This window comes from Otolemur garnettii, unplaced genomic scaffold, assembly GCF_000181295.1.
Source record: "Otolemur garnettii isolate 467f Iridium unplaced genomic scaffold, OtoGar3 scaffold00003, whole genome shotgun sequence".
Lineage (NCBI taxonomy): Eukaryota > Metazoa > Chordata > Mammalia > Primates > Galagidae > Otolemur > Otolemur garnettii.
The window spans coordinates 6,103,551-6,131,190 of NW_003852398.1; the positions used below are offsets into that span (position 1 = coordinate 6,103,551).

Genomic DNA, 27,640 nt, shown 5'->3' on the forward strand with positions numbered 1-27,640 from the left:
TTTTTTTTTTTTTTTTTTTTTTGAGACAGAGTCTCACTCAGTTGCCTGGCCTAGAATTCTAGGGCATCATCATAGCTCACTACAACCTTCAATTCCTGGGTAAAGCAATCTGCCTGCCTCAGTCTCCCAAATAGCTGTGACTATAGGTGCACACCACCATTAAAAAAAAAAAAAAAAAAAGCTAAATTTTAAATACTTCTTTTGTAGAGATGGAGGTCCCATCACTACATTGCCTAGGCTGGTCTCAAACTCCTGGACTCAAACAATCCTCCCACCTTGGTACCAAAGAGCTGAAATAACAGGCTGTCTTTACTTTTTATCTGTAGAAACGTTTTGGCATGTTATAACTTATAAAATCAAAATGTTCCAGAAAAGACAAATTTCTTTATATTTATCTAATGGCTGAAAAGCTACTTAACACAGCATGAATAAAATAAATTCCCAACTTTCAGTGATCAAAGTAACAAATCCCATGAAGACCACTTTTGCTTCCTCTAAAATCCATTTCAAGTATTATTATAATCACTCTAGCCAATTCAAATTTTCATAAACAATTTTTTCATTCCTCCAATCTTGTATGCCACTGACATTATTTATATGCTACTGTTTTAATCTTTTTATTCATTGCTTTGCTTTTTGGGAAAAAATTATTATAAGTAACATTTAAATTTAGTGACAATGAGAAAAGAGAGAGTCCTTTTCAAGCATTCTCTCCTTCAGATGTTGAGATTTTTAGCCTTTCTGAGGTCCAAAGACTGTCCTTTATCCATGAGCTTTTTAAAAAATAAAAGTAGAGAAGGAAGACAAGTAATGGAAAATGCATAGCAACATGCCCGAAGATGAACATTACCTTTTAAAAAAATTCTTTAATTATTTTATTTATTTTTATTTTTTTATTACCTTTTTTTGTTTAAAGAGACAAGGTCTCCTATGTTGCCTAGGCTGTAAGGCACTGGCTATGTCACTGCAGTCTAGGACACATTAGCCTCAGCCTCCAGTACCTGAGACTATAAAGGTGCACCACTGCACCTCACATTTATATTTTAATGTATTTTCCTCCAACCTATTCTGGTGAATTTTAAAACATACGTGCTATTTGTTTACCCCTTTTTAAGTATAATATTATATCCAAAACATCATACTATGTAAAAATTTTTCATAAAAGAAAAAATATGGAATGATAACAGTGGTTATGCCTAGAAAAGGGGAGTTCAGGGCATAAGCTTTTTATATTTGGGCTAAACAAATTTCACTGTCTGCCTAATATTTCATCACATGGCTCTATTACAACTTATTTAATCAATCATCTACTCTTTTAAATATTACTAAGATGAAGACCTTGGCATATGAAGCTTTGTCTGCATTTCAGATTATTTCTTCAGGTACTTCCAGACATGCAACACAGGGTCAAAAGATATGAACATTTTTTAAAACCCTGACATTATATCTCATTTAGTTTGATTTCTCTGAAGTCAAAACATGAAGGAAAGTATGATAGGTTAAAAAATAAACTAGAGAAAAAAGACAATAGTATTATTACTTTAAAAGTCAAAACTACCCAAACATACCTTCAGTCTAATACCTAGAGAATGCTAATTAAAAACTTGTAATAAAAACACTAACTGCACATGTGTAGCTTGGCTAATACATTTCAAGAACTTAAAGAAAAGATATGGATACAACAAATTTCAAAAATTTCAACTACAGGGTGGTGCCTGTGGCTTAAAGGAGTAGGGCGCTGGCCCCATATGCCAGAGGTGGTGGGTTCAAACCCAGCCTTAGCCAAAAACTGAAAAGAAAAAAAAAAAAAGTATTTCAACTATAATATATAAAGGGAACATATAAGATCATAAAAATCTTTGCTTATGACAACATGTACTTTATATATAGCAGGAGTGCCAAAAATGTATACACATTTTAAGAAATGTTATCAATGTATTACTTTTCAAAGTTGAATTTAATTATGGTAGCAAACCCTTTGATGTCTACCTATGAGGACCTTAACAGATGTAGAGTACCACAGAAAACCAGCTACACTGGCAGTACTTCAGAAAGAAATTGAATTGGCATGCACAGCCAACACTGGTGGATATTTTGATCAACACTGCTCAATCAACAGTTCACCATAATCAGAAGTGTCTGGACATTGGTGGTACCCACATTGAGTATCTCTTTTAATTGTAGAAGTCAAATGTGACTGTGACTTGCATTCATCTTTTGTAATTGGTATATATTATTAGAATTTTATGCAATTTTTTCCTTGAATTCTCTGTATTTATCACTTACAAATAATGTCTTTGACTTTCTGCCATTAATTAACTGATTCAACCATGAAAAAAAAATTTTTTTTTCTTTTTTGCAGCTTTTGGCCAGGGCTGGATTTGAACCTGCCACCTTGGTATATGGTGCCGGCGCCCTACTCCTTTGAGCCACATGTGCAGCCCAACCATGAAAATTTATTTAAAAGCAGACAATTTAATACATACCAGAAACTACTCTCATTTCATTAAGAATTCTTACTGTCTTGATAGAACTTAAGAACCAGTTTATAAAGGTCATGTTATTGCTCAAGATATGTATTATGAAAAATTTCCAGTTAGAAATGCTTATTTTCTGACATAAAAGCACCTAGATTTGACTTTAAATTATACACATCCTATGCCTTTATGGTAAATCCAACATAGCCATGTTCATAAAGTAAAAACTAAATTTAATGAGTCGCCAATGTAAAATAAACAAAAAAAAGAATGTCATATAGCTTGCTGATAATCTGCTAGGTTGATTAAAATATATAGCTTTAAATGACCCTACAGTTACTTTAACAGACAGATTTATAGAATTGTATCAAGTAATAGCTACTAGAGGGTATTTAAAAAGGAACTGCAACAAGTAAGCAATGAGCCAAACTCTTTTCTCTCAGATGTGAGGGTACATGAAGTGAGTTTTACTTGTATTTCATGTCATACCACATTCTGGTCTATAGTTCATATAGCATATTCTGCAGAAAGCTAACACCAATTCTCAAGTCACTCTGGATCGTAAAACTTAAAATTCTTAAAAGATCAAATTCTGGAAATCCTAGGCCTGTTCATTTAAGACCTAGGAATAATAAACCACCTCATACCTACCAATCAAAATTTCCAGGAGTCTGATAACCTGTATTTTCAATAAGTGTCCTCAATATTCCTACAATTAGACAAAAATGAGCAGTGCTATATTAGCATTATCTCTCATTCCTTTATTCCTTGACATTCTACATCATATAACCACACCAAATTTTCTACTCAATCAAATAATTTTCCTTTTGAAATTATTAGCTGATGATGATTATTATTACATCGAAATTTGATTAGATGAACAAGTAAACGTGACTAGGAAGAGCTTTAAGTTCTAAACTAAATCTACAGCTGCATGATTAGGTAAGTCATCAATTTTGATGGGGTGGGGTGGAGGAAATGCTTCTTTATAAAAGAAAGAAGTTGATCTAGACAGCATTTGCTAGACTGTATTTTGTAAAACATAAGTAGGTATTCCCCACAGAAAAGGTTTTTATGATTAAGTAATTTTGCTAAGTGTCAAGGATCATTTAAGGTGGGACCTCTTTAAAACCTTTAATATACCAATATACATTATACATGTCTAACAGAGAGATATACTACATCAATTTTTCTGAATTTCTAAATTTATTTTGGAAAAAAAAATTCTTTTTAAACCAAGTACTATTAACTTACTAAATTCTGTTTGCAGTAGCCTTGTGATCTATAAAAAAGAGCTTGGAAAGTGCTCATGAAAATTACACGTGTAATATCTTCTTACCTCTAACATTTCATAAAGCTAAAAAAAAGTATGTATTAGTTAAATCAAAGTGGATGTCATTGTCGTCATCATCATCATAGTACTTAACATTCATATACACTTGTATGTCAACTATTTTATATGTATTCTCATGTAATCTCAAAACTTTCCTAAAATTTAGGAACTATTATTCCCATTTTCTAAATGAAGAGGAAACTAGCTCAGAGGTATCACATATTTGTCTAACATCACAGGCTAATAAGAGACACAGCTGACAATTAAATCCAAACAATCAGATTTTAAAGCTAAGATTTTAGAAATAGTAAGTATGACTGCTGCTCTAATCTTGTTACAGCATCTGAAATACTTTTCTTAAACTTATTAATTTTAAAAAGTTAGATTGTAGAAATAATCAGCAATGTAATATATATAAATCTTAAGAATAGGGAAAAGTTACAACATTTGAGAACTAAAACAGTTCAGAGTATAGTTTTCTAAACTGTACTAGTTCAGACTGTAGTGTTCTAAAAAGTCTAAAAGTTCTAAAAAGTTCTCTACATTATGAGAAATTTAAAAACAATTTTATCTTTAGATATGCACCCAGAATAATAATCATACAAACTTTCATTCTTGGGACAGGAGAACACAGATCCTACTGACTTATACTTTCCTCTAAGTACTTCAGGATAATGTTTAACGTATAATGAGCAAGTGGCTTTCTCCTTCTTCCCTTTTCTAGAACTTACATAAAGATAAAAGAAAAAAAGAAAGGATCAGGTATTAAGGTTTAAACATGGTTGGGAGCCATTACCAAAAAACCCTAATTCCTTGTGATGATAAAAAGAAACAAGACAGAGCATTTGTCTTCAAGTAAATAATTCCCTGGGTCTCAAACTTAGCAAGCTTCAGAATCACTGAAGAGCCTGCTGGGCCCATCCTCAGAGCTTCTGATTCACTAGGTCTAGAGTGGGGCCCAAGAATTTGCATTTCTACCAAGTTTCCAGATGGACTAATGCTGTGGATCTTGGGCCTCAGTTTGAGACCATTACTCTAATTCAACTACCTTTCAAAATCTCATCACGACTGATGAACATAAAAATCTTGTCTTTCCTCCATTCTGACATTCTTTCTCACTTTCCTATGCAGAAACAAACTCACTCTTTTTTCCTTAAGAATCACTGCCTTAATTATTCTTTTTGATTTGTTTATAATCAAGCGAAAGGTAATATTCTCATTGAACATAGAATGGAGTCATGCATAATGCTTCATAGTTTACTGACTTCACATAGACTGCTTATTTAACATGCCCAATTCTGTTAAGTATACTGGGCAATGACTTTTTTTTTTTTTTAATTGTTGGGGATTCATTGAGGGTACAAGAAACCAGGTTACACTTATTGCATTTTTAGGTAAAGTCCTTACAACTGTATGACTATTTTTTTTTTAAGATATTACAGCATCCATATCTTGATAAATCTGTTGAACACCTTTCCTGCTCTCTCCTCTTCCTTTTCTTCTATTCAAATTGTTTATCTTTTTGGCAAAAAGATACAATTGATGAAAGAATGTTGGCATAATACACTGATATATTACCTTGAATAGCAAATACGTTCCTCAGAAATAAGAACAAATCAGGAGGTATCAGGTTACCAGACTTCAGGCTATCCTATAAATCTATAGTGATCAAAACAGTATGGTACTGGCACAAAAACAGAGAGGCAGATGTGTGGAACAGAATAGAGAACAAAGAAATGACCCAAGCTACTTACTGTCATTGGATCTTTGACAAGGCTATCAAAAATATTCAGTGGGGGAAAGACTCCCTATTTAACAAATGGTGCTGGGTGAACTGGCTAGTGACCTGTAGAAAACTGAAACTGGACCCCTACCTTTCACCATTAACAAAAATCAATTCTCACTGGATAAAGGATTTAAACTTAAGTCATGAAACTATAAAAATACTAGAAGAGTACAGGGAAAACACTTGAAGAAATTGGCCTAGGAGAATATTTTATGAGGAGGACCCCCCCTGCCAATTGAAGCAACACCAAAAATACATTACTGGGATCTGATCAAGCTTTTGTACAGCCAAAAGCACAGTAAAAAGCAAATAAACAACCTTCAGAATTGGAGAAGATTTTGCAGGTTATGCTTCCGACAAAGGTCAGATAGCTAGAATACAGAGAACTCAAACTAATCAATAAGAAAAGAATAAATAACCTCAATTCTATGTGGACAAGAGACCTGAACAGAAAACTTCTCTGATGAAGACAGGTGCATGGCCTACACACACATGAAAAAACGCTCATCCTCCTTAATCATCAGAGAAATGCAAATCAAAACCAGTTTGAGATATCATCTAACTCCAGTAAAGGAACTATAAAATTAAAATTAGCCCACATCACAAAATCCCAAAACTATAGATGTTGGTGTGGATACGGAGATAAGAGAAGACTTCTATACTGCTGGTAGGAATGCAAGCTAATAACACCTTTCTGGAAAGAATTTTGGAGAATACTCAAGGAACTAAAAGTAGACCTACCGTTTGATCCTGCAATTCCTCTACTTGGTATACACCCAGATGATCAAAAATTATTCTACAACAAAGACATATGCACCAGAATGTCTATTGCAGCCCAATTCATAATTGCCAAGACATGGAAACAACCCAATTACCCATCAACCCACGAATGGATTAACAAATTGTGGTATATGTACACCATGGAATACTATGCAGCCATAAAAAATATGGAGCTGGAACATATTCTTCTTAGTAAAGTATCTCAAGAATAGGAAAAAAGTATCCAATGGACTCAATACTACTATGAAATCAGTATATAATCACCTACACATTCATATGAATGGTAAAACATAACTATACTCCAGAAAGTAGAAGGGAAGAGGACAGGAAAAGGGAGGAAGGAGGTGGGAGGAGAGAAGTTATGTGGGAGGACTTCACCTAATGTGCATGATGCAATGGTACATTTCAAAACTATTAAGAAAAGAGTGTATAGTTCAATGTAAGCATTTCGCATTGTATATCAAATCAGTACACTGAACCCCATAAATGCATCAATGTACAAAGTTATGTTTTAATAAAAACGAAACAAAAGGAGCAAAGAATATTATTATTTTTATTTTATGGATAAGGAAAACAAAGTCAGAGAGGCTCAGTGTCATAGATATACTTTATGGCCATTGCATCTCATGACTACTACCCTCAAAAGGAGAGCAGAAGGAGAATCAAAAGACTGGGGCAAACACAAATCTAGTTATAAGCAATTAAGAGCAAGTAAGGGTGGAAGAAGAGCTTGTGAACTAATTACAGATTTGGCTAAGGATGCATACTTTTGTCTTTTTTCTAGAGTCTTAGCTTTAGAATATTATCTGGTTTTAATTCCTAGGTCTGCCTGGCATTAGGAGAGAACATAAACGTAGATTATCTGCTACTATTATAGTCACTTTAAATACCTGCTGCCAATGACCAACTATTGACAAATTCTCCACACAGATACACAAATTAATCTGTGATAAATCAGATGGTTCCCAACACAGGTTTAGAATTACACTAGATGTTCTAACGATTATATATAATTCTTTAAAGAGAATTTCCCCAAGATAATTTTTTTAAAGACAGTTCGATCTGGTGGCACCTGTGGCTCAAAGGAGTAGGGCGTCATTCCTATATACTGGAGGTAGCAGGTTCAAACCCAGTCCCGACCAAAAAAAAAAGACAATTCCATCTTCTTACTTTTATCAATAACATCAACTTTTTGCTTTTTTTTAGAATCTCCCATTATAGTAAATTCTATGCTAGGTATGTTATATTTTACTTAATCATAACATCTCTGTAAAAGGTATCACTCCTCCTGATAGGTGAGGAAACCGATACTCAGAAAAATTAATGGATTTCCTAAGGGTAGTAAGAGCTAGTAAGCAGTCCAAAGCAGGGCTCAGAGCTATCTGACTAAAAGCCCAAGCTTCTTCCCACTACAATGCAGCATTTTTATTCTGAATAGATGAATAATCCTTTTCAACTGGATTTTTGACAACTACTTTATTTGGGGGAAGAAAAAGAATCATAAGCCAAGTTTGTAGAATATATAGTACCTAATTCTCCACACTGACTACCAGAAACAAATAAGGTGACGAACTTTATAAGTCCTACCTTGGGTTTCTTTTTAAAAATTCAAAATAAATAATAATCATTATTTTATTATAACACACGACAAAGGTTATATGCAGGTTGCACTATGATGCTTTTTAAAATTCTAAATGCTGAACTTAAATGGGAAGCATTTGGTACAATCTAAAAAATATTCAGTTCAATTAAAAGTAATTGATGCATGGTGAAATAATTCTTCCCAAAGCTGCTGTAAAATCTTCAAAAAAATAAAGCTACTTAATAATTTTCATCTCCTACAGGCTAGAGAGAAGCATTATTGCATATTAAAAATTGGAGTGTAGTTTTCCCAGAGGTAAAAGAAAGTTATTAAAACAACCTATTTATTGTTGATATAACTATCCATTTGTGCCACACAAAAAGTAACAAATTTCAGTACATTAAAAGAAAAGCTAATTAAGGCATAATTAGTATTTTCTGTATTTTGATAATTAGGGGTTAGTTGGCTATTCCTTTTCAAATTTCTATTTGATGCACCCAACAATGCCTTTAATGAGCAACTAACGCTATTGAATCCCTCATGGCAGAGGAGTTTAGTGACCACTACTACATTACTTTCATTTATCACTGCCTCTTTACCTATAAATTAATCTAGCCCTGTAGCGATGCTGATCTACTTTATATCAATTTCTTCATCCATATCAGCTGAATATGTATGGCATTAACCTCATTTGCTAGTTGAGAAAAGCAGAATTAAAATGAGATCTAATTTCTTGTGCACAGCACAATTTCAAAACTGCCTGCTAATTTCCACCACCTGTCAGTGTGAAGAGCCTTTACTTTCTTGTAATTAAATAAAACAGTATATTTTTTTAGCAGCTCTGAAAAATGCTAATCTTTCAAAAGTGTTCAGTGATCATTAATCATTAGGACAGTAAAGGAGCCTTATTCAGAATGCTCATTTATCCTTTGTTTAAGTTAAAAATTTTTTTAGTCTTTTCACAGAAAGGAAAAAAATAAATGTACCAACTGGAATATAAAACTTAACTATTACAATCCACTTTACTACAGTTCTATTTATCTGGTGTTACTGCCACATGGTGGTAACCAAGAGGTAGTTAATTTGATAAATAAATATAAGCATACATTTTTCTCTGAAATCAGTGGAAAATTAATAAATGCACAATGCATTCATCTATGTGTAGTAGAACCTAGATTTATAACACATAAAATAAAGCATGATTAAAGACTGACAATTTTTTATTTTTTAAAAAATGTGAATCACTTAACGAATTTTTGTGTCATCCTTGCACAGTGGCCTTGCTAATCTTCTCTGTATAGTTCCAATTTTAGTATATGTGTTACCGCAATGAGGGCTTGACAAAATATTTTTTCAAAATTCATTCAATAAACTGCAATCTATGCTATGAATTAAATTGTTGCCAAAAATTATCACCTGAACAAAGGCAGTACTATACAGACTTAGACAGTCATAACTAAGAAATTAGACTTTGCTGGATTTCCCAAATATTTATAACCAATAGGTAAAATCTAAAAATACAAAAAAGCAGAAAGAAAATACTTGCTCATCGTTTTAATACTAAAGACAACAAATTAGTATTTTATCATATTCTGTCTTCTTGCCAATATTTTAGCTTGTTATTTTACATTTTTGTAAATATAAAACAATTCACTTACATGTAAGTTAATAAACAGCCTGCAATTGTTGCTTAATATTTGCATATATAAGCCTAGCTTGTTAATTTTTCTTATCGGGTATACGAGATACTAGATAAGAATAAGAATTAGCAATAAATGGTATATATTTGAGAAAAAATATAAAAACCCCCAAAATATTATTAAAAAGTTTACTTAATACCAGGCTCTCAGGCTATATCTCTTCTTCAAATACTAATGTACCTTGGGTATAACATCCTATGATTATCTTCTTATACTTACCCTACAAAAAAGCATAACATATTAGGACATACGTGATTAATACAGAGAAGTTTTAAGAACCTATGCAACAGTGATTTTAAACAAAATGGTCCACAATAATACTCATTTAGTTTTGTATGACACATTTGACACTATAGGATCACTATCTTGAAGCCTAAAACCTTCTGGGAATATTTCTATAATATTTATTTACAAACCTGTAGCCAAAATGACTTTTCTTATCTCTCTTGATGATCAAGTCATCATAACATAGTACACGTTAAGCATTTGCTGAAGAAAAAACAAAGGATGTAGAATGGATTATTTACACAGACTGAGTAGCTTCAGGGTTTCTCAGCTAGGATAGATTGAATCTCATCCTGATTTCCTTTAAGCAAGACACTTAGAGAAATTTTAAGCAAAAGAAAAAGTACTTTCAGGAATGTTGTATAAGATTCTCACTGATAGCTATTTGATACTTAACAATAAAGATAACAAATTTTTGTACCACTATTTCAAGTGAACATATTTCTAGTAAAAATTCAATAGAAGGTTTACATGTCATTCTATCACTGAAGACACGAGACCTTCCTTTAAGTAACTTGGATATATATTTAAGATAGCAGATTTTACCCGAAGACTTCAGTAACGAAGATCTCCCATCTCCAAGTTACAAACAGGTCAATGAGGTATCCAGCAGAGTCTCTGAATTTTCAACTACATACATCCTTACCCTGGAAGCTAAAACTATCAAATAAAGGCAAAAATCATACATATACACATATACATATACACATATATATCATGAACTGTGGAAATAATTAAATTACGGAAAATATTTCCTAAGAGAAAAGTTGTATATTCTATGCCTCACTTGATTTTGATAAGATTCAATGACTATTAAAAAAATTACAGACCAATGAGGGGCAGGGATTTTAGAGCTATAAAATTTAGTAACTAAAATCGCTTTAGAGTATTCTTTTTCTCCCAAGTTGCAAGCATTCAGACAAAAGAGTATTCTTTGGTACTGAAAGCTCTTCAAAGTACATCTAAGTCAAATACTACATGCTACTTCATTTCTTATTCTTATTCATAGAATCATTAAGAAATAACCAAACACCAAAAGTTAAATTGGAATACATACAGAAAACTTACTAATCTCCATCAGCAGAAATTATTGCCTTCTACCTTACTTTTTAAAAAATTTATCATCAAACTACAATTACTCTAGAGAACAAGTAATAAATGTCATTTATAATCTGAACATGGAGTTGTACTTTGGAATTTTATCTACAGATCTTACATTTTATAAATGCTTTAGAATTTATCAACATTAAAAATAAATGCAAAACAAGAAGAAAATGTAGATCAAAAATACATATAATCCACATTAAGATTTGATGTCAAATATTTAATTTGATGTGATAAATAGCTTATTAAAAAATCTAAGGCCATATTTTTCTAATTTACATTGTATATCTCTTTAACTTACACTATAATTTTAAATACCAGTGGCTGCTAAGATTTTTAACTTTAGACTTTTCTGCCCAAAACCTGCTACTCTAGTGCCTAGTGCACTTGAATCAACACTTACATGTACTTAATACTTAAAAATTTAACTTGCAAAATCCATTTATATAGCACAGACTTTTTAAAATAAAATTAAGCCTATAGTTGCTTTGCTCAACTTTCTGTTAAGCAAGGGTACAGAATGTGTTTTTGTTTGACAGCTGACACACCCTATAGGGTAAGTTTAAGTAGGGAGGGGTATAGAAAAATCACAATTTTTAAAAAGGGCATATCTAAATACTGATGTGTTATATACATATGAAATTTGTTATTTTCATATATATTATGGAAAGAACAAATCCCTGAGCAATAAAACAATGTAGAAGTACAAACATTAACTTGGAGTGTAAGTATTAGCCATTCACTAAGAAAGAAAACCTAAGTAGATCAAACTGTTATTTGTTATCTATTATAAAAACAGAATATGATACATTTATATAGTAGTAAATGGTTGTCTAAAAGCAGCGGGAAAATGTCTCTAAAGTTTTAAAACACTTAAGAAGAAAAATCCACAAGTCATTGAGCATTATTCTCAAATAATCAAACTTCAAAATATACTCTTAACTGTCACAGGTACTTCCCCCTATAAATCCATATGATATATCTGGCACACTGGAATATTACAAACATTTACTGTCTAAAACGTTTTAAAGCTGTTATTTATTTTTCACCAAAGTGAAAATTCTACACATGAAATAGTTTCCTTATGATTGAATTTCTCACTTTTTCCCCCAAAAACTATGTATCAAAGATACATTCTGCCAACAATCAAAATTACATTCAAGTACCCAGAAGCAGTAGCTAGCTTATTATTTCAACATTGGATCACACCTACAATTACAACAGTACATTAAAGTTACTGTTGACATGTTTTTCTGTCTCATTATTCAAGTGATTTCCTACTCAATTTAATAGTAACTGATAGCAACATTCCATACAGGAGGACCTAACAATTGTTGGGAGAGAATGCCATCTGCTGCTTCCTATGTGCACTCAACAGTAGGAGACAAGCGGGATAACAAATAATTACACAAGACAATTTATAAATCCATACATGAGATGAAGCTTGAAAGTTGAGGTAATTCTCATTTTTATTTCAGACACTTTAAAAATATATCAATGAGCGCCTCCATGTTCTTAATGCAAATTCCAAGTTATTCCACAGAAAGGATACAAGGTGCTTATCCGTGTATCACTAGTTCATGGTGCTTTATAAACAAAGCTTTTTTGACTCACGTACTAGACGGCCACAAAGTCAAAAGGAAAGGCTCACATCCTTGGCCTTAAAAAATTATTTCCTATTCATAAATTATGACAATATCCTATTTATAAATGTGATGTATACATAAGGCAATCATATAATTTCTCATTTAAACAGGGACACTTTTGAGAATGAAAGGTGAGCTGGGTAAATCTTAAGCAAATCTAGATGTACACGGTCACCCTATTTATCAATTACTACCCTGCTTGCACTATATAACCTTATAACCCTTTGTCTTGAGAACCTTCCTGAAAAGCAACTTGGAAATTTATAGGAAATTCCAAGATTCAGTAGAATCAAGGCAAAACACAGTGGGAAACTAGCATAGGCATACACCCCCCATCCAAGCAGCTACCCTAACACAAACTGATTTTTTTTTTTTTTAACTTCTCTTTGTCATACCATTTGAACCCTTTGACTCTAATAAACATCTTCTTTAGAAAGGGAAAATCCTTTCTAGGAGAATTCATTTATACATTAGCATGACATCCTTTAATTAGAATGCTTTCCAGCTGACATGTGGCAGATGCTAGGTACTTGGAAAGAAAGCAAATTTGGACCATAGCATGTGTGTGTCTGTGCATGTGTATGTATGTCTGAGTGGTGATAGAAAAAAATACATACAGATGATTTTTTTTTTTTTTAAGAGACACAGTCTCACTTTGTCCCCACCTCCTGCCTTATGGAGTGCTGTAACATCATAGCTCACAGCAACCTCAGACTCTTGGGCTCAAACATTTCTCTTGTTTTAGCCTCCCGTTATATCACTACAAGCCTTAGTGATATACTATAGGTGTCCGCCACAACCCCCAGCTATGTTTTTTAGAGCTGGGGTTTCGCTCTAGCTCAGGCTGGTCTCCAACTCTTGGGCTCAGGCAAACCGTCTGCCTCACCCTCACAGAGTGCTGGGATTACAGGCGGGAGCCACTGCGCCTGGCCTCATACTTTTCATTTTAGAAGATGAAATCCCTTTGGTGATGGAAGAATGGATAGGATATCAAAATAAGGAGTGAAGAAAGGAAGAGAAAAGCCTGTAAGACTAACTTGTCTACTTCAAAATTTAAATCCAAAGAGGGAAAGGCAACTTGCTTCCTTCACAATTTCTGGAATCCTGTTTGGAGAGCCCAAAATTTAAGCAAATTTTATTTATATACTATACTTTATCAGTATCATTGATTAAACAGTTCTTTGTGAATCTATTTTTAAAAGAAAATACATGCCAACATTTAAACCACCTTTTTACTAATTGTTGGAATTTCACCCACTGGTGAACTTTTGTAATCAGATGAACTTGATGATAGTGTTAGCCTGAATAAATAAAGTGATTTAAAAACAAAATTCAAAACTTCAAATTTTGAGTAGATATCTTGAAGCCAAGGGGTAGGAGTATGGTACAAGCATGTGAGGGTTTTAAAAGAGCTCTTTATTACTTTCACAATTTAAAATCCAACTTTAATTGTGCTAAAACTTTAAATGGACTTTTTCTACTAAGTGAGTGGACAATTACTATAAAACTATAATATTTAAAATCATTTTCAACTAATAAACTAAAATAATTTCTAATTACAATAGAGGTAGCACAAACTACATAATAAAAGAAAGCACTAGTCACTCTATAAGGAACAAATAATGGATATAAAAAGAATACCATAAAATTCTGATATACTCTAAGGCAGGCGTCCTCAAACTACAGCCCGCCTAGGACATTTATCCAGCCCGCCGGGTGTTTTTGCCACGGCTGCCTGTCCTGCTTAGCAGCCTGCTGGTCCCAAGGCCTGCAGTCCGGCCCTCTAGTGGTCTGAGGGACAGTGAACTGGCCCCTTGTTTAAAAAGTTTGAGGACCCCTGCTAAGGAATACTATACTTATACATTTTAATGTTTTAAATTGTTATCTTAATATTTTAAATAGATGCTCTATTTATATATATCATTAAACTTTAAGTTACACTTTAATTTTCTTTTTTCATTTTAAGAAACAGGATCTTGCTCTGTCACGCAGGCTAGCGTATGATGCTGTGATTTAGCTCACAGCAGCCTTTGAATTCCTGCGCACAAGCAATCCTCTCGCCTAAAGACAGCAGCTTGCTATGTTGCCTGGGGCTAATCTAGAATTTCTGGCCTCAAGTGATCCTCCCATCACAGCTTCCCAAAGCACTGGGATTACAGTGTGCTACCCTGCCTACCCTTAGCTACATTTTTGATTAGTATATTTTATTCCATGAGCATGCTGCAATACCATAATTATATGTTACTAAATGCCTGCAATGCTCACAGGGGATACTATAAGCCTTAGTGATATACATCTCTTTTGACGTCTTTGCATATTCTATTCCTACTTCCTAAAACAGGCACCCCATTTTCCTTCTTTGTGAGGAGCTTCAACTAATTCTTCAGAAATCTCTCTTCCTAGAAGCTTTTTCTGATTCCCAAAATCTGGGCTAACTACCCTGTCCTTTGTTCTTCCCTGACACCAAATGCTTACCATTATCGTTACATGTATAAAACTGTAGGTAATTCTCCAAATTAATTTGTATTTCTATTAAAGTTATACACATACATAATTTAAAAAATCAAACAGTAATTACAGAAAACTACTGACATACTCTTTGCCACATTGTATTTTAATAGTCAACTCACTTAATTCTTTTAGCTGTTTCTATTATTTTCATTCTTCCAAATAACATTTTGACAGAGCTATCACTTGATTTTTGAAATTCTGACATTACCTTTGACTGTCTTCATAACTGAGCTACAATACTACAACCGAATTTTCTTTCCTGTACAAATGTTTGGCTTCCTTTTCATTTGCCTAAGTCTCTAGCCTAGCGTTTCTGCTCAATGGTCCTCAAACACTACTCCAGATCTATAAAACTTCTTCTGATCTCAATATGGTCAAACACATCAGGTAATCTATCAGTTCCTTTAAAAGAAAAAAACCTACAACCTCCCACCTGCTCCAGTGTAAAGCGGTTGCTCTCTGTCCCTGAGGCAAGCAACTGTCCTAGAGCTTCTCTCAGCCTCTCTCTTGTTAGGTCCCCTGATTCTCAGATCCCATGCTTTCTTTCCTCTTTCTAGGTGCACCTTATTAATACGATGGAACACAGCCTACAGTAGGTGGTGTCCAACATTTTCTTCTGCTGCACACTGAGGGAGTAAGAATTGTCTTTGGCCAAACATTAAATACATGAGCACTAGTGAAAGCTGATTAGAAAAAAAAAAAAAAAGGTCTGTGCATACTGTTCATATCTGATATGAAAAGCAAAAAAATTTCTCACAAAATCAGCATGGGCCTGCAGGCTATGGGTTGGACACCCCTCTGTAACACTTCCTGATAAAGGATATAATGCAGTAAAGTGTGAGGTTTTGTCTAGAGGAAAATGTCTTTATTCTACCTTTACAATTACTTAAGTTTTACTAGATACAAAATTTTAAGTTGGAATTCATTTTCTCCTCAAAACTGGCAGGCCACCATTTAACTTTCTAATATTGAGAAGGCCAGTATAATATTCATTCCATTTTTCTGTCTGAAAGCTTTTAGGAACTTCTCTTTTTTCCTTCTGGATGATGTGGATTTTCAATGATGTACCTTGATATGGATCATCCTTTACTCATTTTGCTGGACCCCTCCATAGTCCTTTTCATTATGGAAACTTTTATCTTTGGTTACAGGAAAATTTCTAGTATTCCTTCATTCTCTCTTCCTGGAACTTTCATTAATGAATATTTGACCTCCTGGATTTTCTAATTTTATTTTTCTCTCCTATCATAGATTTTTAATTTTCTAGTCTATATTTTCAGTGACATCTACTTTATCTTCCAAACCTACTGATATTTTATTAAAAATATTTTACTGAGGCAAAATATAAAGTCCATAACCATAATATGAGCTCAATGAATCTTTACATATGTATATGCTCACATAACCCGTAATATAAAACACTGCAAGCTCCCCCAAATGGCTCTCTGTTTACTTTCCCAGTCAGTGTCCTCTTCCTACCCAAAGGGTAATCCCTCTGATTTCTATTACCATAAAATAGTTTTTACTATTATTAAAATTGGTAAGTGGAACCATAAAATATGTCCCCTTTCATATCTGACTTTTTCATTCATCATCATGGCTAAACTGATTATTATAAATTCATCCAAATTTTTCCATATGCTATAGTTATTTTCTTTTTTAACCTGCTGTGTAGTATTATACTGTATTACTACACATTAATTTATTTATCCATTTTACTGTTGACAAACACTTCGGTTGTTTCCAGTTTGGGGCTAGTGTAAGTAAAGTTGCTATAAACATATTTTGCACATGGCACTTGAAACATATACTTGTTTGTTCTGGGTAAATATCTCAGAGTTAAGCTGATGAGTCATAAGGTAGGCAATTCAGCTTTATTAGGCATCACCAAATAGTTCTTCATAACAGTTATAGTAATTCATACTCTCCCCAGAAACAAATGGAAATATGAGTTCCATACTATCATCAAGGTTTGGTTTTGGTCTTTTTAATTTTTGGCCACTTCTCCAGATATGTAGTGGTATTTCACTTAGGTTTTAATTAGTATTTCTCTGATGATGATTAAGGAAACCAAACATCTTTAAAATGGATATGGGCCCATTTGGATACCTTCTTTCAATGTGCTTATTTAAATCTTTCCCCAATTTTAAAAGTGAGTTTTTGATTTTTTTTTTTCTTTTGGTAACAGCTGTGACACATTTACCTACTACATAATTAATGCACTTAAAGTTTACAATTCAATGATTTTTAGTATATACAGATACATACATCATCATATAATCAATTTTAAAATACTTCAATACTACAAAAGAAAATCATACCATTTAGCCATACTTACTCAATCTCCAATAACCCCAGTCGTAGGCATCTAATACACATAATCTACTTTTTACAGATTTTCCTATTCCAGACAGTTCATATAAATGGATCATATAATATTCATTGTGTGTGTGTGACTAGCTTTTTTTACTTAGCATAGTGCTTCCCACGGTCATCCACAGTGTAGCACATAGAAGTACTTCATTCATTTTTGTGGCAGAATAACATGTCATTTGGGACATACTAAATTTCATCTATCCATTCATCAGTTGATGGACAGTCAGATTTTTTCCACTCTGTGACCAGTAGCAATAATGCTGCCATGAACATTTGTGTAAAGTTTTTGTGCAGATGCATATACCACAAGAGTAGAATTACTGGATCATATGGTAACTCTATGTTTAACCTATTAAAGAACTGCCAAACTGGTTTTCAAATTGGTTGTACCATTTTACATTCCTCCTAGCAGTGTATACAGAGTCTTCTTTCCCCACATTCTCATGAACACTTCTTACTATCTTTCTGAGTATACCCATCCTAGTGAGTGTGAAGATGTGTCTCACTGTCACATTGACATAAATTTCCAGGAAAATTAACGATACTAAACATTTTTCCATGTGCTTAATGGCCATTCACATGTCTTTTTTGGAAAACTGTTAATCTCTGGCTCATTTTTAAAATTGGGTTATTTTTCTTATTATTGAGTTCTTTATATATCCTAGAAATAAGTCCCTTATCAAATACATAATTTACAAATACCTTCTCCTATTTTACTGGGTTGCTTCATTTGAATTAAAAAGTGTACAAAACTATACTTACAATGAACTACAATGTATCTATTGTTTTCTTTAGTTGCTTGAGCTTTTGGTGTCATAGCTAAGAAGCCACTATCAAAGTCATAAAGCCTTACTCCTACGTTTTCCTTTTAAGGTTTTATGTTATTAATTCTCTCTTAGGGCTGATTCAATTTTACTTAATTTTTATGTATGATGTGAGACAGAGATGCAGCTTCGTTCTTTATATGCAGATAGACATCTAGTTGTCCCAGTGCCATTTGTTAAGACTGTTCTTTCTCTATGAATTGTCTTCATATCCTGTCAAAAACCAACTGACTACAAATGTGAGAATTTATACTTGGATTCTCAATTCTATTTCATTCATCTATATGTCTACTCTTAATATGTCTACTCTTTTATGCTAGTACCACATTATCTTGGTTACTACTGCTTTGTAGTAACTTTTGAAATAAGGAAATGTACATCTTCCAAATTCATTCTTTTTCAAGATTGTTTTGGCAATTCTGGGTCCTTTTAATTTCTTATGAATTTTAGGATAAGCTCGTTAATTCCTGAAAAGATAGCGAAGATTTGGCAGAGATTAAGTTGAATCTGTAGAAAAATTTTGAGAGTATCATAATCTTAACAATATTAAGCCTCGAGAATAGTAAGTCCCGTCTTTCATTATTAGATCCCCTATAATTTGTTCAAGCAATGTTTTGTTGTTTTCACACTGTTTTTTTTTTTTTAATTTACTCCTATTTAACTCTTCTTGATGCTATTCTAAATGGAATATTTTATTTGTTTTGTTTTTGGACAGTTCACTGCACATGCACAGAAATTCAGCTATAGAAAACATAACTGGAGAGCTTCTTAAAGAATACCAGAATAATGGTGAATGGAATGTTGATAGAAATATAGGCAGTAAACGCCATTTGGATGAGGTCTTACATGAAAATGAGAAACATGATATTAGAAACTAGAAGAAAGGTGATCTTTATTATAAAGTGGCAAAGAAACTAGTTGTCCAAAGAATCTGGCTGTATCTGTTACTCTGTTCTGTGGAAGGTAGAACTGGTTAAGTCATCATAAAGGATATCCAGCTATAGAAACTTCTAATCCAAGCAAAGTGGTGGCTTGGCTTCCCCTTGAATGCTTATAATAAAGTGTGAGAAGAAAGAAATGATTTAAAGACAAAATTTGTAATCAAAAGGAAAGAGACAAAGATTTAGAAAGTTTTCAGCCTGTCCATATTGAAAGATATGAGAAAGTGTGTGCTCAGGAAAGAACATCAAGGGTATGGTCAAGTAACCATTTGATAAGCAGATTAGCATGGACTGGCCAGGTGTTATTCCTTAAGACAAGGGAAGAATACCCTGAAGACTTACCAGAGATCTGTGAGGATGCCACTCCTATCACAGGCCCAGAATGCAACGGCCTGGGAGATGAAATGATTTCAAAGGATAGGTCACTGGGACCCACAGGACCTCAGCACTCCCTAATTAGCCCTGCCTTAAAGGACACGTTCGATGATAAAGGGGAATTTATTTTGTAAATAATGAGAAACCAATAAAAAAATTTAAACAGAAAAATAACACATGAAGAAATATATTTCCTAAAGATGAGAAAAACTTAAAGTCTGACAAAAACAAGTATTATGACAATATAGAGCAATCAAAACAGACACCTGCCTGCTGATGAAGGGAAAATAAACTGTTAGAAGACTAATAAAGACAACATGACAATATCTAGTGAAGCTAAAAATAGGTATATTCTCCCGCCCAGCAATTCCATGTCTACTATTTATCTCCACGCAATTCTTAGACATTCATGAGGAAAGTGATATAAGAATATTTACTGTAGCACTGTATGTTAAAATTGAAAAACTAGAAATAATCTAATATAGATCAACAGAAAAAATGACTAAATATGGCACTGTAATACACTATAATACTATTTGATAATTAAAATAATTAGAACTGATGGGGGGTAAGATGGCCAAACAGAGTCAGCTTTCCATAGAAGTTCCTACCCAGGAGGAGAAATAAAGAACAGAAGGTTCTCAAGAAAGGTGAAGGTCAGGAGCTAAGAAAGAAGATTGAAGAGTACATATCATCCCTGCTGAGACAAGCTACGACTCCAAGGAAACAAACTACAGGTACAAAATCCACTGCCAAGAGGACAAGAGACCCCTCCTCCAAGAGAGAGGCTTGCTGTGTGTTTTCTACAAGAGAGAAGAGTTCAGATCTCCTCCTATTTCAACCCATGGGAGAGAGCCACTCAACATCAGAACTCCTTCTCCAGAGAGATCCCACCTATGAGCCTAGGCATTCTCCCGCCTGGCATAAAATTGAACAAATATTCTACCCACAATTCTGAGCTCCCAGTCCACTCCTCCCCTCCTCCTGGCGGTCTAGAAGCTTGTCCTCTGCAGAGTCCAGAGTGTTTGGCAATTCTTCGAGAGATCTAGGAATGGCATGGGCTGCTGTATGACTGCGCTGAAAACACATAGACACAGGGAGAGGGAGTAACATGGCCCATGATAGAGTGCGCAGACTGCTGCTGCTGCAGCAGGGCTCACACCCTGGGTTAAATTTTGGAGCAACATTTCCCATTTCTATTGACCACCAGAGGGAGCAGGGCCTCAACCTCCAGGGCTGCCGTTGGAAGGCAGCTGGGACAGAGACAAAGATGCTGTGAGCTAGAAATAAGCCTACTGCCTGGGCAGAGCATGGTTGGGACTAAGACACGGACTCAGCAAGAGTATACACTGCAGCGGTACCTGCCTACGGATGGTAACGAACACGTCCTGGGACTGACGCTGGTGGTACACTCCCCAGATGCCATTGAGCACTGAAGGGAGCTGGGCTTCACAAGGTTGCCCTGGTGGCAGAGTGTAGCAGGGAGGAGGCACTGACCCCCTACCCCCTTATCTATGGCAGGCCCATATCCCTGCCACATTTGCCCATTGAGGGGAGCTGGGCCACAGGCCCATGAAGTCACCAGTGGTGGGGCGAGGCTGTGGCATAAGGCAGGGAAGTAGACACCAACCCCTCTGGCCTGACCCATTGGTTGGGTGGGCCTTCCTGACCCACTGACCACCAAAGGGAGCCTAACTCCAGCTTCCTGGGTTTTTGGATCCGAGCTGCCTGTGGATCCCGACCATCATGTTGCTGGATACCGTTTGAACTCTCACAGTTGAGCCGTGATTGTGCTGCCTAGGATAACTGGTTTGGAACTCTCTACCTGGGCTGTCCACCCAAGGACACTCCAAGGTTGAGCCGTGGTTGTGTTGAAGTGGGAGGGACTGATTCTCTTGCAATTGTCACTAGAGGGAGGTAGATCTCAGTTGCTTGTATCTCCCCACAAGAAATTTCTCCCCACAGGTGAAATTTTAGCCTAATTCCATGACTCCATAGGATTGAATAGAAGCGAGCTGACTATAAGACAGCCAGCTAGCCCTTTCACACCAATTAGGTTGTCAAGAGTCTGGCTGTAGGTCTGAAAGGGACCTTTCTAAAGCTGTAGGAGAAAAGACACAATCACTAGTCCCAACTCTTTGGTAAAAGGCTGGTTAAATACAATTCCTGGAATCCACAATCTAATCTCACGCTAACAGTTTTAATACTCAAACTGAGGAAAATAATCATGGGGCGGAACCAGAGGAAGAACTCTGGCAACATGAATAATCAGAGTAGATCAACCCCCACAAGGAATGACAAAAGTTATACATCAGATGTCATTCATAAACAAATGGCTGACATGTCAAAAATTATTCAGAAAATGGATGGCAAATAAGATGAATAAAATGGAGAAAAAGATGTAAATAGAAATCCAGAGTTGTGCAAAAGTTGTTTCAAGAAATTAATCAATTCAGGGGGATTCTGGGAAGATGGCTGACTTGTAGCACTCCTCAGCACAGGCTCTGGATCAAAGGGAGAAAAATGGGACAGAATAAGACTCTATGAAGCCAAAGGTGGGCAGCTGACCCAAGAAAGTAGTTCAGCAAGCTGTAATTCCAGGGAAGAGCATTCAAGAAAACAAACTACAGGTACAAAGCCTACCAACTAGAGGATAAGAGACCCCTCCTCCAAGCCAGAGGCCTACTGCAAGCTATCTGCCATTGAACAGGAAACAAAAGACTCTCATTTTACCTCAGTGGAGAGAGCTGCTAACCACCAGGTCTCTTTGTCCAGGGAGGTCCCACTTATGAACCTGGACACCACTCCTCCAGGCATAATATTGAACAGATATTTTCACCCACAATTCAAACTCCCAGTTCACCCTTCCCATCTCGCATGGCAGTCTGAAGTTCTGCCCCCTGTAAAGCGCAGAATGTTTGGTCTTTTCCTTAGAGATCTAAACATAGCGTGGACCCCCAAACATCAGGACAGAATCTGACTAGCGGGAAAGAAAGAGGGTGTGGGAAGAAAGGAACACTTGGTGGGAAGAGGGGTAGTCCCCTTGTTATGACTTTGCCCGGCCAGTGGTGGTGCTGACCCTCAGTTCAGGCTGTGTTTGGCGAGAGCGGGTGCAGAACACCTGGCTCTGATGGTGCCCACAGCGGGAAAGTGACTGCCAAGTGTGGTCTCAGTTTGGCAGGCAGGGCTGGTACACAGCCCCAGTTGGGCCTGGCTTGCTGGGTGTGGACCAAGACCTGATGGCCAAGGCGTGGTCCCCTGACTCCAACAGAGCTGGCAAGCCTCTGGGAGTAGACTAAGACCTGTACATAGGGGCATGATCTGACTCCTGGTGAGCAGAAGTTCACCAGGTATGGACTGAGACTGGTGGGCAGGGGTGTGGTCTCTAGATTCCAACTAGTCTGGCAAGCAGAGGCTTGCTGGGGCTGAACTGAGACCAGCTGACAGGGACATGGTCCCCACCTCCAACTGAGCCTGTGAGCAGAGAAGTGGCCAACAGTGTGAACTGAGTCTGGCAGGCAGGGGTGTGTATTCCTCTCTGTTGAGCAGGGTTTGCATAGCCTGAGACAATTTAATTGGAACTTGTGTCTGGGTCTGTCCATCCAGGGACACTCTGAGGTTGACCTTCAAAGTTCTACAGTGGAAAAGAACTGAAGGGTGGGGGCTGGGCACCACAGCTGTCTATCTCTTCACAGCCGAGATTTAAACCTAATACTATGGCTTCTTAGGATAAGGTAGAGGTTGGCCTATATCAAAACAAAGCAAGCTTGGGCTTTCTCACCAAGTAGGTCCTCACAGAGTATCTGGCCAAAACTCTAAAAGGGGGTTTTGTAAGGTTGTAGGAGATAAGCCACAATTACAAAGCCTAGCACTTTTAAGGGGCTGACTATCTCTACTACCTGGGAACCCCAATTCATTCTCACTCTACCAGTTCTAATAATCAAACCGTGGAAAATAAACAGGATATAGAACCAACAGAAGAACTCTGCCAACATGAATAACCAGAGTAGATCAATTACAAAGGAGATACAACTGAAGATGCCACACATAAACAAATGGCTGAAATGTCAGAAATCAAATTCAGAATATGGATGGCAAATAAGATAAATGGAATGGACGAAAACTTAGAAATTTAAATCCAAAGAATAGTTCTAAAGTTGTTTCAAGAAATTAATGAATTCAAAGACAAAGTCACAAAAGATATAAACACAATGAGAAAAGAGATAGCATAGCTCAGGGAAATAAAAAAGCTCAGAAATACAGTACAATCCCTTAGTAATAGAGTTGACCAGGCAGAAGAAAGGATCTCTGAAACTGAAGACAAAGTTTTTGAATGTTCCCAAACTCTCAAAGAAGCAGACAAATGGAAAGCAAAACTTGATCATTCCCTGAGAGAGCTGTGGGAATCACTCTAAAAGATCAAACATTTGTCTTATAGGAATTCCTGAAGAAGAAGAGGATGGTCCTAAAAGTATGGATGCTCTACTCCAAGAGATTATGGAGGAGAATTTCCCAAGTACTGCAAGAGATACAGAAATTCAGATAGTAGACAGTTTCAGAACCTCAGCAAGACTCAATCCAAATGAAGCATCTCCTAGACACATTGTGATTAACTTTACCAAACTTGAGACAAAGAAGAAAATTCTGCAAGCAGCCAGATGTAACAAAAGCATTACCTACAAAGGGAGAAATATCAGAAAATATCAGAATGACTGCACATCTCTCAGCAGAAACGTATAAAGCCAGAAGAAGATGGTCGTTGATCCTCCATCTCCTAAAACGAAACAACTTTCAGCCCAGGATTTTGTATCCAGCTCAACTGAGTTTCATTTGTCGTGGAGAAATCAAATACTTCAATGACATAGACATGTTGAACAAGTTTGCCATAACTAAACCAGCTCTCCAGGATATTCTCAGACCCATCCTCCACAATGACCAGGAAAAAAAAAACTCACTCAGAAATTTCTGAACAAAACCCAACTTCCACAGTGGCTAAAGGATTAAAAATGTCCACTGGACATCTGAAAAACATAACAACCAAAACACAACCAGGCTTATAAATTCCTTCAATTAATGTGAATGGTTTAAATTGTCCTCTATAGAGGCACAGGTTGGCTGACTGGATACATAAACTCAGACTGGATATCTGCTGCATACAAGAATCTCATCTTACCTTTAAAGGATAAAAATAGACTCAGGGTGAAGGGATGGACATCTATCATAAAGGCAAATGTGAACCAGAAAAAAGCAGGGAGTGCAATTTTAGTTGCAGATACAACTGGCTTTAAACCAACAAAAATAAAGAAAGGCAAGGACAGTCACTACATATTCTTCAAGGGAAACACCCAACATGAACAAATTTCAAAAATTAACTTTTATGCACCCTACTAGAATGCACCTCAATTTATAAAGCAAACTCTAACGGATACTAACAACTCGATATCTTCCTGCACTATAATAGTTGGAGATCTTAACAACCCTTTGATAGTTTGGAAAGATCCTCTAAGAAGAAACTAAACAAAGAAATATTAGACTTAAACCTGACTGTAGAACAAATGGACTTAACAGACCTCTACAGAATATTTCATCCTAATAAAACTGAATATATGTTCTTCCTCATCAGCCCATGAATCATCCTCCAAAACTGATAATATACTAGGACCACAAGTATATGTCCTAGCAAACCTCAGCAAATTTAGAAGAAGAGAAATTATTCCTTGTATCTTCTCAGACCACCATGCAGTAAAACTTGGACTCAACAGCAACAGGAATCTTCATACTCAAACAAAGTCATGGAAACTAAATAATCATAGGTTGAATGATAGCTGGGTCAAAGACAAGATGAAGAAGGAAATCATCAAATTTTTGGAACGAAATGATAATGAAGACACAGATTATCAAAACCTGTGGGATACTGTAAAGGCAGTCCTAAGAGGGAAATTTATAGCATTGGAAGCCTTCATCAAGAAAACACAAAGAGAGGAAGCCAACAACTTAATGGATCATCTCAAGCAACTGGAAAAGGAAGAATGTTCCAACCCCAAACCCAACAGAAGAAAAGAAATAATCAAAATTAGAGCAGAATTAAATGAATTCAACAACACATCAAAAAAATCACACACCATGATCAAGTTGGTTTTATTCCATGGTTACGGAGTTGGTTCAACATAGGCAGATATATCACATCAATAAAATAAAAAACAAAGACCATATATGATTCTCTGAATTATGTAGAAAAACTTTTGATAATATCCAGCATCCTTTCATGATCAGAACACTTAAGAAAATCGGCACAGAAGGAACATTTCTTAAACTGATAGAGGCCATCTACAGCAAACCCACAGCCAGTATCATATTGAATGGTGTAAAATTGAAAACATTTCCATTCAGAACAGGAACTAGGCAAAAATGCCCACTGACTCTATTGCTGTTCAACATAGTAATGGAACTCTTAGCCATTGCAATCAGGCAAGAGAAGGCGATCAAGAGTATCCAAATAGGGTAAGAGGACATCAAACTCTCACTCTTCATTGATGGTATGATCCCATACATGGAAAATCCCAGGGACTCAACTACAAAACTCTTAGAAGTGACCAAGGAACACAGCAGCATCTCAGGATACAAAATCAATACTTACAAATCAGTAGCTTTTATATATGCCAACAAAGTCAAGCTGAAAATATATTCTAGGACTTTATTCCTTTTATAGTTGTGCCAAAGAAGACGAAATATCTGGTAATTTATGTAACAAAGGACATAAAAGAACTCTATAAAGAGAACTATGAAACTCTGAGAAAAGAAATAGCTAAAGATGTCAACAGCTCATGGCTGGGAAGAATGAACATTGTTAAAATGTCTATACTACCCAAAGCAATCTACAGATTTAATGCAATCCCTAGTAAAGCACCATTGTCATACTTTAAAGAGCTTGAAAAAACAGTGCTTCATTTTATATGAAATCAGAAAAAATCTCAAATAGCCAAGATATTACTCAGAAATAAGAACAAATATGAAGGTATCAGGTTACCAGACTTCAGGTTATACTATAAATCTATAGTGATCAAAACAGCACAAAAAGAGACGTAGATGTGTGGAACAGAATAGAGAACAAAGAAATGAACCCAGCTACTTATTGTCAATGATCTTTGACAAGCCTATCAAAAATATTCAGTGAGGGAATGACTCCCTTTTTAACAAATGGTGCTGGTGAACTGGCTGGCGACCTGTAGAAGACTGAAACTGGACACCCACCTTTCGCCATTGAAAAAAATCGATTCTCACTGGACAAAACATTTAAACTTAAGACATGAAACTATAAAAATACTAGATAAGAGTGCAGGGAAACACTTGAAGAAATTGGCCTGGGAGAATATTTTATGAGGAGGAGCCCCCACCCCTACCCCCAGGCAACTGAAGTAACTCCAAAAACACATTACTGGATGTGATCAAACTAAAAAGTTTTTGCACAGCCAAGAACACAGTAAGTAAAGCAAACAGCTTTCAGGATGGGAGGAGATATTTGCAGGTCATGCTTCTGACAAAAGTCTGAGTCTAATACCTAGAATCCAGAGAACTCAAATTAATCAATAAGAAAAGAACAAATAACCCCATTTCTATATGGGCAAGAGACTTGAAAGAAAACTTCTCTGAAGAAGACAGGGGCATGGCCTACAAATACATGAAAAAAATGCTCATCATCTTTAATCATCAGAGAAATGCAAATCAAAACCACTTTGAAATATCATCTAACTCCAGTAAGATTAGCCCACATCACAAAATCCCAAAGCCACTGTTGGTGTGGATGCAGAGAGAAGGAAACACTTCTACACTGCTGGTGGGAATGCAAGCTAATACAACCTTTTTGGAAAGAAGTTTAGAGAATACTCAAGGAACTAAAAGTGGACCTACTATTTGATCCTG

The 27,640-nt window shown here is 35.6% G+C and overlaps 1 protein-coding gene and 1 pseudogene across 1 annotated transcript in view; both read right to left on the bottom strand.

Moving 5' to 3' along the window:
• Positions 1–27,640, bottom strand: part of RANBP17 (RAN binding protein 17) — a 417,598-nt gene that overhangs the window by 291,487 nt on the left and 98,471 nt on the right. The window lies entirely within an intron of this gene.
• On the bottom strand, positions 9,189–9,286 carry LOC111727322 (annotated as a pseudogene).